Source organism: Kogia breviceps, chromosome 18 (genome assembly GCF_026419965.1).
Source record: "Kogia breviceps isolate mKogBre1 chromosome 18, mKogBre1 haplotype 1, whole genome shotgun sequence".
NCBI classification, from domain to species: domain Eukaryota; kingdom Metazoa; phylum Chordata; class Mammalia; order Artiodactyla; family Physeteridae; genus Kogia; species Kogia breviceps.
Genome location: NC_081327.1, coordinates 25,810,936 through 25,823,844, shown reverse-complemented (window position 1 = coordinate 25,823,844; position 12,909 = coordinate 25,810,936).

The window sequence follows — 12,909 nt, the reverse complement described above, 5'->3', positions numbered from 1 at the left end:
TGAGGACCATCTGGGCCCTATCTTCATTATGCAGCGCTTACAGTGTCATTGTGTTTGACAACGGCTCCCGAGCCCACACCACACTAAACTTCTAAATATACAATTAATGCCCATTAATTATAGTTTTCAAACCAGCAAAATGATCCTTCATTAACTTAATCGCCTCTTCTATTTCATCAGGAAATTGTATTCCCTCTTCTCATAATCCCCACATCTGAAGCCACCCGTTGGTGGTGGCACATGACGCTTGGCCGACTGTTTTATGGGACAGCCTGCCTGCCTGTCCCTGGCCATCTCGACCCCCCCGGGCCCGCCCTCCACCATGAGACGGGAAGCTACCGTGGGCCTCCAGAGCATTCCTACAGGTTGTCGGAGCAGGCGTTGGGGTCCAGAGGATGGTGGTGGAAGTGAGGCTGGGGTGGCTGCCACCCCCCGGCACCTGGTCAAGCTGGACCCCAGGTCAGATCGAACCAGATTTAAATCAGCGTATGTGGGGTGGAGGGGTGGGGGGGCGATATGGAGAGGAAACTGGGGTCACCACCTTCTGAACCACCGTGTGCTGTCCTCGTCCTCACTGCCGGCAGCCGTGGAGCCCCCCCTTCCCGGTCACACTAGCCAGCCACTTATGGTATTATTAACCCCATTGCATGAGTGGGAAAACTAAGGCTCACAGAGGGGAAATGATTTCCTCAAGACTGCAGAGCAAGTCGGCAGCCAGGCTGGGACTCAGACTCAGGTTGTCTAACCCCCCACGAGTGGCCTCACCCTATTTGCAGGCATGATAGCTGGCACTCCTGTCCAGCAGATTTCCCTCCCCCTCACCCCCTTAGCGTGGAGGGTGCTCTCCTGCCCCATTGCCTTTGGCTTGGCCCTGTGACCTGCTTTGGCCAACGGGATGGGAGCAGATGTGATGCCCACCACAGCCCCTGCATCTTGGATGGTCAGGAGATGCTCAGGGGAAAAAGGGGAGGCGGGAGGGCAAGGAAGAGAGAGAGAGAGAATATCACAGAACACAAGCTTTGCAGCCTGATTGGGTCAAATGCCCCAGAGAAATTGTATAACCTCATAGCCTTACCTTTTCCATCTGTAAAACGGACATGATAGACAACCTACCTTATACAGTGAGGATTAAATGGGCAGTGCTTTACCTCCAGTGGGATTTGGATACCATGGCACCTCAGAGAGCCTAGAGGAAGTGGCTTCTTCCTCACCCCAACTCCGTGGGTCCCCGAGCCCGTCTAGATTCTGTTAAAGCCCTATTACAGTGTTCTATAAATTTAAAGCATCTCTACAGTTCCTTCCCTCTGCTCCAACTTTGTTTCCACAGTCTGCTGCTTTTAAGCCCTATCACCGCATCTCATGTATGCCTTAGTTTACAGACAAGCAGTTGTGATGTGGGGGGAGCATGGATGGCTGAGGAGGGGCACATGCCTCAGCCTTGGGGGTCAAGGGGGGCTTGCTAGAGGAGGCAGGTCTCGAAGGGGGAGTGGGGCGGATGCACCACAGACCCAAGGCCACCTACAACTTCAGCTGCAACTCTGAGGGACAACCCAGCAAGCACAGACTCCCATTGCCCCGGCAGGCTTGCCTCCCTGCAAATTCCTGGGGCCCCCTCCAGTCCCCCAGGAGTCTGCTTGCAAGCACGCAGCCTGGAAGTGAGGAGGCATCACCCCGAGACACAGTCTGGGACCAGTGAACACATGCTCCCGTCTTTCGTCCTGCAGGTAGACATGCCGGGAGCGCTCCATACACCTCCCAGAGGTCCACCACCTCCACAGTACAGTTTTGAGGTAGGATGGTGAGTTCCTTCAGGGGCATGTAGCTGGAACTCCTTGTCAACAGCCTAGAGATGGTCATCAAGGCCATGGCAGTGAATGAGATCCCAGAAAGTGAGTCCATGGAGAAGACAAGGAGGCCCAAACTGAGACTGAAGCAACGCCACTATTTTTAAAACTTTTTATTTTGAAATACTTACAGATGCTGCAAAGATAGTACAGAGAGGTCCCATGTACCCAGTTTCAATGCTGCAATTTTTAAAGGAGGATTAGGCAAAGCCGACTGCTAAAAGCAGCTCAGAGAGGCTGGAGAAAATCCAAAAGGGCTTGATGTCAGGGAAGCAATTTCACTTAGGATTCAGTTTGATTACAAGGGAGAGTGGTTTAAACAAGTGAGAAGTTGATTTCTTCCTCATTTAATAGTCTAAATGTAGATTCCAGGTCTGGAATAAAAGCCCTGTTCCTCTAAACCCTTAAGGACACAGGCTTCTCCTGTGCCACTCCACCCTCTCTGGGGTGTTGCTCCTGTCCTCATGGTCCGAAATGGTGGCTAGAATTATAGTCATCTCACCTGCTTCCCAGGCAGCAGAATGGAGGAAGGAATGGAGAATAAAAGAGATGATAGGAATAAACAAGCCAGCTCTTAAGGCAGATTTCCAGGAGCTGCCACATGAAACTGACTAGAATTTAGTCACAAAATTTAGTGACAAAATAGTCTGAAAACTGTCATCTTTATTCTTGAATTCAAAACCAGAGATCCTGGGCGCTTTCCTTTTTCCAGAGTTGGCTTTTGTCAGATGGATGGGGCAGAAAGACAGAGGTGATGGAGTTGAGGGTATTGGACAGAGAGTGGTGGAAATGCAGACCACGGGCTATGGGAGAGGAAGCAGGAAGTGAAGATGAGGGAGTGAAAGGGAGCTAGTGTGTTGGGAAGAACCAAGAGGCACTGTAAGAAGGACAGGAGTGAGGACAGAGGGAGGTAGCAGTTTCTGTGGCTTCCAGGGTGGGGTACTTCTGGGTCCACAGTGGGACTCAGGAGTGGGTAGCTTAAGACAAGAAAAAGAGGAGGTTGTTTCCGGGAGTCGGTTGGTTTACAAAATTTAGAGATTGGATCTAGGTGAGTGCTGAAATCCCCTAAGATGCTGGCTGCATGTCAGGTAAAGGCAGATGCCGAGCTCCCTTAGAGAAGACCCGGGCACCTTCAACACCACCCCTCCACGTCTTTAACATTCTCAGGGTCATCATGACATGGCCCCAAACCTTGAACGTTTGCCCATGGATTCCCAGGAAAATGTTCAAACCCCTCACCTTGTCCTTTGAGGCCCTCCATGATCACCCGGCACCGATGAAGATGCTGTCAGCAACAGAAACCCCAAGGAACAGACAATGCCAGTGCCTGGCCCTGAGTCCCCTGCGTGAAGCATTTCTGTGTCTGCTAATCTACTTCCCAACTGCCAGCGCCTGTGACGTTTTGTGGAAGGCTCTGTCTGGCCACCGGAGCTCCCCCTGGCTGTGGTGGGAGCAGCCCTCAACTAATGACTCGTGGGAATGGGTGGATAAATACCCCAGCTTCCTGGCTCGGAGGGAAGGGAATTCTGATGGGCGTTTCACGTGGGTTCCCAGCAGAATCAAGCTTTAGTTATCTTTCCTGCCCTGTCTCCTTGCTCACTCCCCTACCAGCACTTCCCAGGATTGCCTCAAAATAAACAACTTGCTCTCAAATCCTCACCTCACGATCTCCTGAGAAGAGCCAGACAACTGGAGTGCAGATGCTGAGTAGCCACCAGTTACTGTACAAGTGGTGGCCCAATGACATCCTCTCGGGCCCGGGTTCTCCCCGTGCCTGCTCTGCTCATTGGCCAGAACAGGGTCACGTGACCTCTCCTGAACCCATCACCGGCAAAGGGGATGATGGCTTTACCAAGACTGGCCGAGACCGACAGTACGATTAATAGAAAGGCCTCCTACTTCTGTGAATTTGTTGAAGAAGAAGGAGGAGGAGGAAGGGGAAGAGGAGGAATGGGAGGGGGGCAGTAGAGAGAGAAGAGAAGAAGATCAGAAAAGAGAAGAAAAAGAACTCAAATGTATAATGCCAAAAGAACAACTTTACAAGCTCAAAAATTCATATTTGGTTATGTTCTAATGATTAGAACCAAAATGTAGTTTAAATAAAGAAGACTGGCTTAGACTAATCACCGAGGGGCAGAAAGGATATTGGGGTCAATCACAAGGACCAAAGCACGCCCCCATCTTCCCTTCCAGTCTGAGTCTTCCACCGTAGACGTGAAGTACTGAAAAGATGGAGCTGGTTGACTCGTAATGCCATTCATTCACTGATTCGTTCATTCAACCAGCGTATATTATTTACTATGTCCCTGCCCTCAAGGAGCGCACAGGCTGCTTGCTGGGGGCAGAGGTGTGGAGACAAGAAAGGCACAGAGGGCTGAGTGTGATGGGGGCTGGGTGGCCGAGGCAAAACCCAGGGGTCCCCTGATTCAGCTGCTTCGCCATCTAGAATCCCACCCCCCCACACACACCCCCACAGCCCCAACATGCCTGCCTCCTCCAGGAAGCCTTTCCTGACTTCCCCAGGCCCCCAGGCGCTACCCTGCCCCGAAGCGCCCTTGGACTTGGGATGGATCAGGTCCTGGGCTGACACTGCCTTGGATGGCTCTGAAGTTCCCTTGTGTCCGTTTGTCTCGTCTTCCCCTTTAAGAGTGAGGACTCCTGGAGGGAGGGGTCGTGTGTCGCCTGGGCCAACCCACAGCCTAGGCCAGCCTACCTGGTCCCCGTCTCAGCCCCCATACCTGCCTCGTGGCCTCCTCCTCCTTGCCCTATCTTTCCCATCAATTTCTTTTTTCATAAAAATCAATTTCTGTCCCGTTTTTGCCATCTACATAAAAGACTGTGGCATCAATTAGCCTGCGTTCTCTCTCTCTCTCTCGGTCTCTTTTTTTGCTTCCTCGTCTTTTTTGGAAACCTCTTTGTAGGGAAAATCTCATATTTCAGCAATTTGCATTATCCACACACTCAGCTTTGAAGTTCTAAGTTATGGTAAGAAAAGGACCCACTTATCTGCCCATAAAAAATGTTCAAAGCTTATAAATTCCCTGAAACAGATGTACATTATCATTGGATTTGCCTTTCTTTTTGCTAGAGCATGCCTAATAGAGTTTCGGCCGCCCCCTGGCCCCCTTCCCCCGCCCCTGTTAGCATCTTGTCTCCACAGAAGCCTGCTCCCCACTGGGCCAGACCGACTTCAAAGGTCCCAGGCTGTCTGTTAGAAGCAAAGCACAAAGTGGGAACATAGGGGCCTTTTAAATCCCCCATGTTTAAGTCAATATCATGCCTCCCTTCTTTCCCCTCTCCTGGCAGAGGGACATAAGTCAGCCATTCCTTTTCTGCCTTCACAAGCGCCAATTCAGCAATTTGAGGCCTCTGTCTCTCTCCGTCTTTGCCCTCCTGTGCTTCCCAACTTTACTTTTTGTTGCTCCTCACACTTACAACATTGTTCAACAGCAGGGAAGGTATTGCTGAACCCGGGTATAGACAAAAAAGTGGATCCCTAGCACTTTTATGGGTGAGAATGTCATAAGCAACTTGTATGCACCAGGCTGGCCTGTGTCCTAGGATGAGGGCTTCTTCTCCAAGCTACTGTTTCCGGTTCCTTCTCCACTAAGCAGCCAGATGGTCATATTCTGTGCCCACCTTCCAACCTATTGTCGACCCTCCTACTTCTTGATGTTTCTTCACGGTCATGAGCAAACTCTCCACCGTGGCGCCCCAGACCCGGCCCACCCTGGGCTTCCCTCTTGTCTGTGCTCAGCCTCTCTGGCCTCCATCCATGTGTCCAGTGGCCTACCCTCTCTTGCACCTCAGGGCCTTTGTACAAGCTGTTTCCTCTAGCTTTCACCAGACTAATTCCTCCTCATTGTTGAGGTCTCCACCTAAACGTGGCTTCCTGGAGAGGCCCTCTCCAAGCCCCAATCTCAATCAGGCCCCCTCTTTTATTCCCTCACATGTCTCCCCAAAAGCTATCACAGTTGATAACAATATACTTTTGGTGTGACAGCTGTCTCCTGAGGAGACTGAAGGCTCTGAAGGGAGGGAGAAAGGAGGCCTGTTTTATTTCGTGCCGAGCATGGTCTTGACACGTAGCAGTTGATCCGTAAGTAACTGAGAGTATGAATGGATAGGGGAATCTGGTGATGAACTTGAGACAGGTGTGGCCACCTGGGCCTGAGAAGGACCTCTCTGAGTGGTGAGTACCAAGTTTGGGTCACCCTTGGCTCTGATCAGGCTTGATTTTGACTGCTGCTGTCACCACAGGGGTGGTCTGACCCCAGACTGACTTGCAGTCACCGAACTGCAAAGCAAGACTGAGTGGGGTACTCAAAGGCCAGATCCTTTCTCCACAACAGAAGAAGGAAGGAGGGAGGGAGGGAGGCGGGAGGAAGGAAGAAAAAGGTCATATGGACCACACTAGAATATTCTGGCATTCTGGCTAGGAATTTCTGAACAAATCACAATCAGATGCTGCTTTTTGAGACCAGAGCCAGAGGAAATGGAATCGGGTGACCTCTGTTAAGATGGCCAAGTACACTCTCCATCAGGAGAGGATCTGGCCTGGGGACAGAGCCACTCAAAGTCACCTGAGACCCATGTCCCTGGTCTGTGCTGGGAGCCCACTGGCTAAGCCCAGAGGTGCTGTCCCTCAGCTCTGCCCCACCCAGAGCATCCCTGGCACATCTCTGGGTTTCAGTCTGTCCAAAGGCTGCTACCCCTTCCTGGAGTCTGAATCAGCATGTCAAGGAGCCCGAGGAGGACCCTGTGAGAGGGTGTCCCCTGCCTGGTTGTCCTTATGAATCCAATCAACAGAGATGTGCTGAGTGCCCAGAGCCGGCCATATGCTAGATCTGGCTTGGGACCGGGTGGGCAGGCCAGGAACGTGCTATCGTTCAGGAGCTCAGCAGATATTTAACAAGCACCTATCTTTGCTGGGCCTTTGGGATTACAAGATAATCTTTGGTGAACAAGATAGTACTTTAGTGGAAACAGATGTTAACCAAATAATCAGAGGCACAAACAAGCTTATACAGTCGATCCTGATTACTCACAGACTATCTGTGAATTCGCCTACTCACTAAAATGTATTCATGACCTCAAAATCAATACCCATGGCGCTTTCATGGTCATTCGTGGTCACGCGCAGAGCACCGAAATCTTTGAGCCACTAGTCATGTGCGTTCTCAGCCGACATCAGACAAGGCAACACTCTGCCTTTCCGTTTCAGCTCTCATACTATAAACATGTTCTTTCCGTGGCCTGTTCAGCACTGCGCTTTTTGCATTTTTTGTGCTTTGTGTTAGCCATGACTGAAGGGCTGTCTAGTGTTCCTACAAGCAAGAAGGCTATGGTGTGCCTTACGGAGAAAATATGAATATGTGTGCTAGACAAGCTTCATTCAGGCATGGGTTCCTGTGGCTGATGGCCTTGAGTTCAATGTTAACCAACCAACATTGTAGAATAAACCAGGTGTCTTTAAACAAAGACACAAAACAAAGTTGATGGAAACGTGACCAGAGGCTCGCAGGAACCTAACCCTATATTTCCCCTAAGACCTGGCTAAATCAGTGTTGTCAATAACTTTATGGAGAGTCAGTACCATGAGTAACGAGGCTCTGCTGTAATTACAAACGAGATCAGCACTGTGAATGAAGGGGACCGGCGGGGCGCCCTGAGAGCATGGACACCGTTTGGCTGCAGCTGGGGCCTCGAGCCAGGCCAGCAGCCCTATCTCCCAGACCTTCCTTGCACTCACATGTCCCTGGACTTGACTGGGGTGATGGCAGAGGAGGGGTAGGACTGGTCTTTGCTCGTCTTTGTCAGTGCCCACAGGTTTCTGGCAAGGGAGGGTTGAGTGACTAACAGCTTGTCCCCAGGGACAGGTGTCACACTGTGTTTAACGCATGAACGGTAACCTTGCTAAGTCATTTAGCTGGACTGTAACTCGCTTACAGTTTCCTGTAACTGTTTCCTCCTTCGTTTCCTCACCAGGCTATTCTAAGGATGTCAGCAAATGCAGACTGAACGTACAATGAGGGCTCCGTGAGTGATAGATACGGCGATTTCGATTTCTCTGCAGTCCTAGGGCTCAGGGCCTGGTCCAAGGGGCTGGGCCAGATTCCTGGAGGACAAGGAGAGGCCCAGATGCAGCGCAGCCAAGGACTGTTCCTGGGGCTCCCCCCCCACCCAGGGGAAGGGGCTGCTGGGCACAGCTTTTAGGTTGCTAGTTCCACCACTCACTGCCCCATCCTTTTAGGGCACAGAGCTACCACCCCAAGGCCCAGCTCATCAGAGCCAAGGGCAATCTCATTATGCAAATTCGGGATTTAAGGCCCAGAGTGGGCTGGGGCTTGACCAAGTTCACACTGCAGGTTGGGTCTGGAAGGAATGGAGTGAACTCATCAAACGTGGACGGGAAAAGCAACAAGGCAGGTGGGGAGGTGGCGCGCTGCAGCTGCTGTTCCACAGGGGCTCTGCACCCTTCATCAGCCAGGACTCTGCCTCCTTCCCCACAAGCCCGGTGGGGCCAGAGTCTCATAACAGTAGCAGCCACGTCCTGAAGGCCTGCCCTGCCTGGCTCTGAGCTGAACGCTTCAGGCCCAAGAGATCATTTAATCTGACCCTCACAACAGCCTAACAGTGAGCAGGATACTCTGATGAGTCCCATGTCACAGAGAAGGAAACGGAGGCACAGAGAGGCCGGGTCATTTGTCCAAGGTGGCACAGCTAGGAAGTAGCAGGACCAGGACTCACTTCAGGTCCGCCTGATTCCAGTGTCCATGCTCTCAACCATGGGCAAGTTCTGCCCTTCTGAGCCGAGGCCCCCAGCCTGCGTTCTGCGGTCTGGCTACCGGATCCGGTCACTTCCTCAAACTCCGTCCACCAAACCAAAGCAGGCCTGAGTAGGGGCTCGGCAGGGCGCCTGTAGGCTTACGAACCAAGCACTGGTCTACAGCGCAGCAAAGCAGCACGGCTAGGGGGTTGCACGGAGCCTCCCTTCCCCAAGGCTGGCTTTGACCAGCCGCACAAGTACCTCCCCAGGGAGCAAGGGCCTCAAAGCAAGGCAGGAAGACTGGGAAGGGCCCACTGGCATTTTCCCTAAAGAGCCGAGGGAGGAAGGACGGCACGTGATCTCCACACCAGGGCTCACTGCGGACCCGCCCTCGTTGGAGCACAGGCCTTGAGTCCCGCTAAATCCTTCTCTTTGGTGCCTGTAGCTTTAGGAGGGGAGGGTGGTAGATTATTGAGGGCCCAGGAGGCAGGGCAGCTAGGAAAAGAACTGGGCTCACCCCCGGAGGACTGTTACTGAAGTCTCCACCCTGTCCTCTGGCATGGTCACGGCCACTTGCCCCAACATCGTGAGGCTTTTTGGAGGTTTCCGGGAGTTGGGACAGGGGCCTGGGGAACTCTCTGTCTCGCTCACACCTCGGTGCACATACTTCCTAAGGCCGGGCCACTGCGGTCCCACCCTACCTGTGACAAGGCCCTGGGTGTCTCACACTGTGCTCTATGGACCCAGCTGCAACATCATTTCCTGGGGTGAGAGTGTGTTCAAAGCACCCACCCCTGCTCCCACCCCCAGGCCCATGGAATCTCAGTCTCTGGGGGTGGGCCTGAGTCTCGGCATTGAACATGCTCCCTGGGAGATTCTTATGGGCCCTGAAGTTAGGTATCGCCCTCAAAGGAGCCCTCTGAGGTCATCTGGGTTCTCAGCCTGGCCACACGGGAGCTTGGAACATCTTGGTGCCCAGGCCAGGGAATCAGCACCATCAGAGGTGGCACCCGGGCACCGGTATTTTAAAAATCTCCCCGGGTGATTCTGAAGCACTCGTAGGATGAGAATTACTGGCTGTGCTGCACATTCCATCCTGCCCGCCCCCAGCTCCCACCCACGGGCCGTCCGATGCCAAAGTCAAGTCTGGAGGGTCTCGGTCGAGGTGGAGATCCTCCCGTCTCTGTCAGGCTCACGGACTGGATGCACCACAATTCTACTTTATGGAGAGAACGTGGAAGGGAGAGGAAACCCCTTGCGGGGGCAGGGAGGCGCTCGGTGGGAGACGGGGAGTCTAGGCCAGCCGCTGCTACTTCCTCCCCTTCTGAGGTCATCTTCTGCTGCTAGGAGACGGACCTCACTACCATCCCCCCTTCTCATGCTAAAGGAAGATGTTGGGTGCAGAAAGCCCTTGGCAGGGACATGCATTAACCGGTAAAATTATTCAAGGGTGTGAGCCCCCGAGAAGAGGGGTCAGGTTCAGAGGTCTGCTGGTTTGGGAGAAGGTGACAAGACCAAGAGCCAGATCAGAGCCCCCAAATAAGAGGCATGACTGTAGGAAGTGATGAAGCCTTAATGATTGGAGAAGGGTGCCCTTGTACAGCATTTAGGAGTCAATACACAGCTTTTAGGGGCTATAAGGCATTTAGCTGAACCGCCTGTACTGGTTCTACAAAACACAGCCACGCACATGTAGGGAGCAGGGGTGAGGCTGGGGCTACACCCACGGGCCTTGGGGAGCAAAGGCAGGGGCTGGGAGGGCGGATTCTGGGGCTGGCTGGACCAGGGACGAGGCCACCTTGGGGTCTTTTGGGCCTGCAGTCTCCTGTAGGTGCTGGTGAAGCCCCTACCTTCAGTGAGGATGTGAGGACGGTAGGGGTGGGAGGCCACAGCCCGCTGACACCGAGCACAGCTCCAGGGCCCCCTTTCATTCCCGGGAGCGCTGACAGGTCTCACAGAAGCTGGGTTATTAGGGCAGGCGGTCTTCCCCTCCTCCTGTCACCCGTAAGGTTAACTTCTTTCTGGCCCAGTAATGATTTGACATCTAAACACTGAGAATAAAGTGGGGCGGGTGGGGGAGAGTAAAAGAAACTGCTCCCAGCTGTTTCCTTTGCCAAAAAGTGTAATTGGCATGGCTGGGTGTGAAGCACACGGGCCCCCCGGGCTCCCCGATCCCCAGCGCACCCTGGGTGATGAGAGCCTCGGCCCAGCTGGCTGCCTTAACCAGACGTCCACAGTGCCAGTGACAGATCAGCAGAACTGGGCATCCTAGCGACCAGCCAGTGCTTTGTGCAAGCGTGCGTGAGGCCGGCAGAGCTGCAAGTGAGGGGGCCCCGGTGCTCAGAGCTCCGGTCCTGGGGAAGCAGGAGCAGCTCCTGCGCAGTGGGTGTCAGATTTGCACACAAGACAAAACTCACCCCCACCAGCCTGCAGGAAAACGTGCTCAAAACCTCACCAAGAAGCATGGTTGACCGTTCGTTCGTTCGTTCGTTCCATCCTTCCCCGTTTCCCCCCTCTCTCCTTCCTTCTCTTCCTTTTCTCTCTTCTTCTTTCAACTTCCCATTACCTGGTACAACTTCTTTGAGAGCTCATTTACAACCGATCAACATTGAAATCGCACATGCTCTTGAACTCAGCTGTTCCGCACTGGCAGTCTGTTACCAGTGCTCTGGCTTGTGGGCACTGAGACAAGCCAGGCACAAGGATGTGCCATGGCACGGACGAGACCCACCTGCCTGCAGGAGGGGGTGGGCAAGCCCGCGACAGCACCTTGGACCAAGAGAGGGTTGAGCAGTTGTTAGAGAGGAGGGGGCAGAGCTCTGTGATGGATGCGGGGAGCTCTTCAAATACATTAGGTCACAGAGAAAAAGGGTTTACATATGAACACGGTGCTACTCCTTGGGTAAAAATAAAAGGGTGTGGTGGGAAGAGGATTAAGCAGTCACTGCAGTGTTTTCTTTCTTAAAAGCAGATCTGAAATAAATACTGCAAAGTGTCAGCATTTGTAAAATCCGGGTGGTGAGTTTTACGGTTACATGGTTTTCTGTTTCAAACTTTGAAATATTTTTTGAAATAAAATTGGGGGTGGGGGAGAGGTGAATAAGCAGAGCATGCAGCATTTTTAGGGGAGTGAAAATACTCTGAACGATATTATAGTTATGGATACACATCATTGTACATGTGTCCAAACCCATTGAATGTATGACAGCAAGTGTGAGCCCCAAGGTAAAGTGTGGACTTTGGGTGATTATGATGTGTTGATATAGGTCCTTGCTTGGTAAAAAAAAATGTACTATCTGTTGAGTGATGCTGACCATGGGGTAGGCAATGCATGCAGCGGTCAGAGGGTATATGGGAAATCTCAGGACCTTCCCCTCAATTCTGCTGTAAATCTAAACCTGCTCTGAAAAAAATAAAGTCTTTTAAAAAAATGAACAGAATTTAAATGGGGAGATATCTCATTTAAATGTATTTATTCTTATAAAAAAAATGGCAGTGACACTTTCATAGTGCTCCTGTGGGCCAGGCACCGTTTTAACTCACTGAATTCTCACAACAGCCCTGTGGGTATAGGTCTCTTCTGACCTCCCTTATAAAGGGGAAGCTGAGGCTTGAGAAGTACACAGAGCTACTAAGGGAAGGAGTCGGGATGTGAACAAGGCAGCTGGGCACCAACATCTGTGCTCACACCACCACGCCACATCCAAAAGGCCCCGGGAAGCTGGGCTTAGGGAAGTCAGAGGGATGTGTACTTCTTCCTGTACACCTTTGTGTACTATTTGAATATTCTACATGTGCACATTACTACTTTTTAAAGTTAGGTAAATTCCAGGTACCAAGAAATAACAGAACCCTGACAGGTGTGGGGCTGGGAGAGACGGCAGGGACCTCCTCTCAGAGGCTGAGGAAACGCTCTCAGCCCACCAGGCCACAGAGAGGCTCCCTGCGTGGACCCAATGCCTGGCTTGTCTCCATGGTTGCAGCAATTCTGGGCCTGGGGCGCCATCTGCTCTGGTCTGCTCAGCACCCTTCCTCTTCCTTCTTCTGGCACAGGCCCCGCCCCCTCTCCGCAGGCTGGATGTGTGACTCCAGGGGAGTCACAGTGATTGGTCCAGGGATGGGTACCGGATCCAAGCCCGGCCAATTAGAATCCTTCCCTGGGCTTGCCCTAGTGGAAACCCCTTTTCCATCTGGTTGTGCGGCCCAAAGTGGCAGCGGTCTCCACACCACAGCAAAGCATGGCATGTCGGGGGAGAAGGAGAAATCCAAAAAGGGAGCCATAAGAACCAGTGAGTC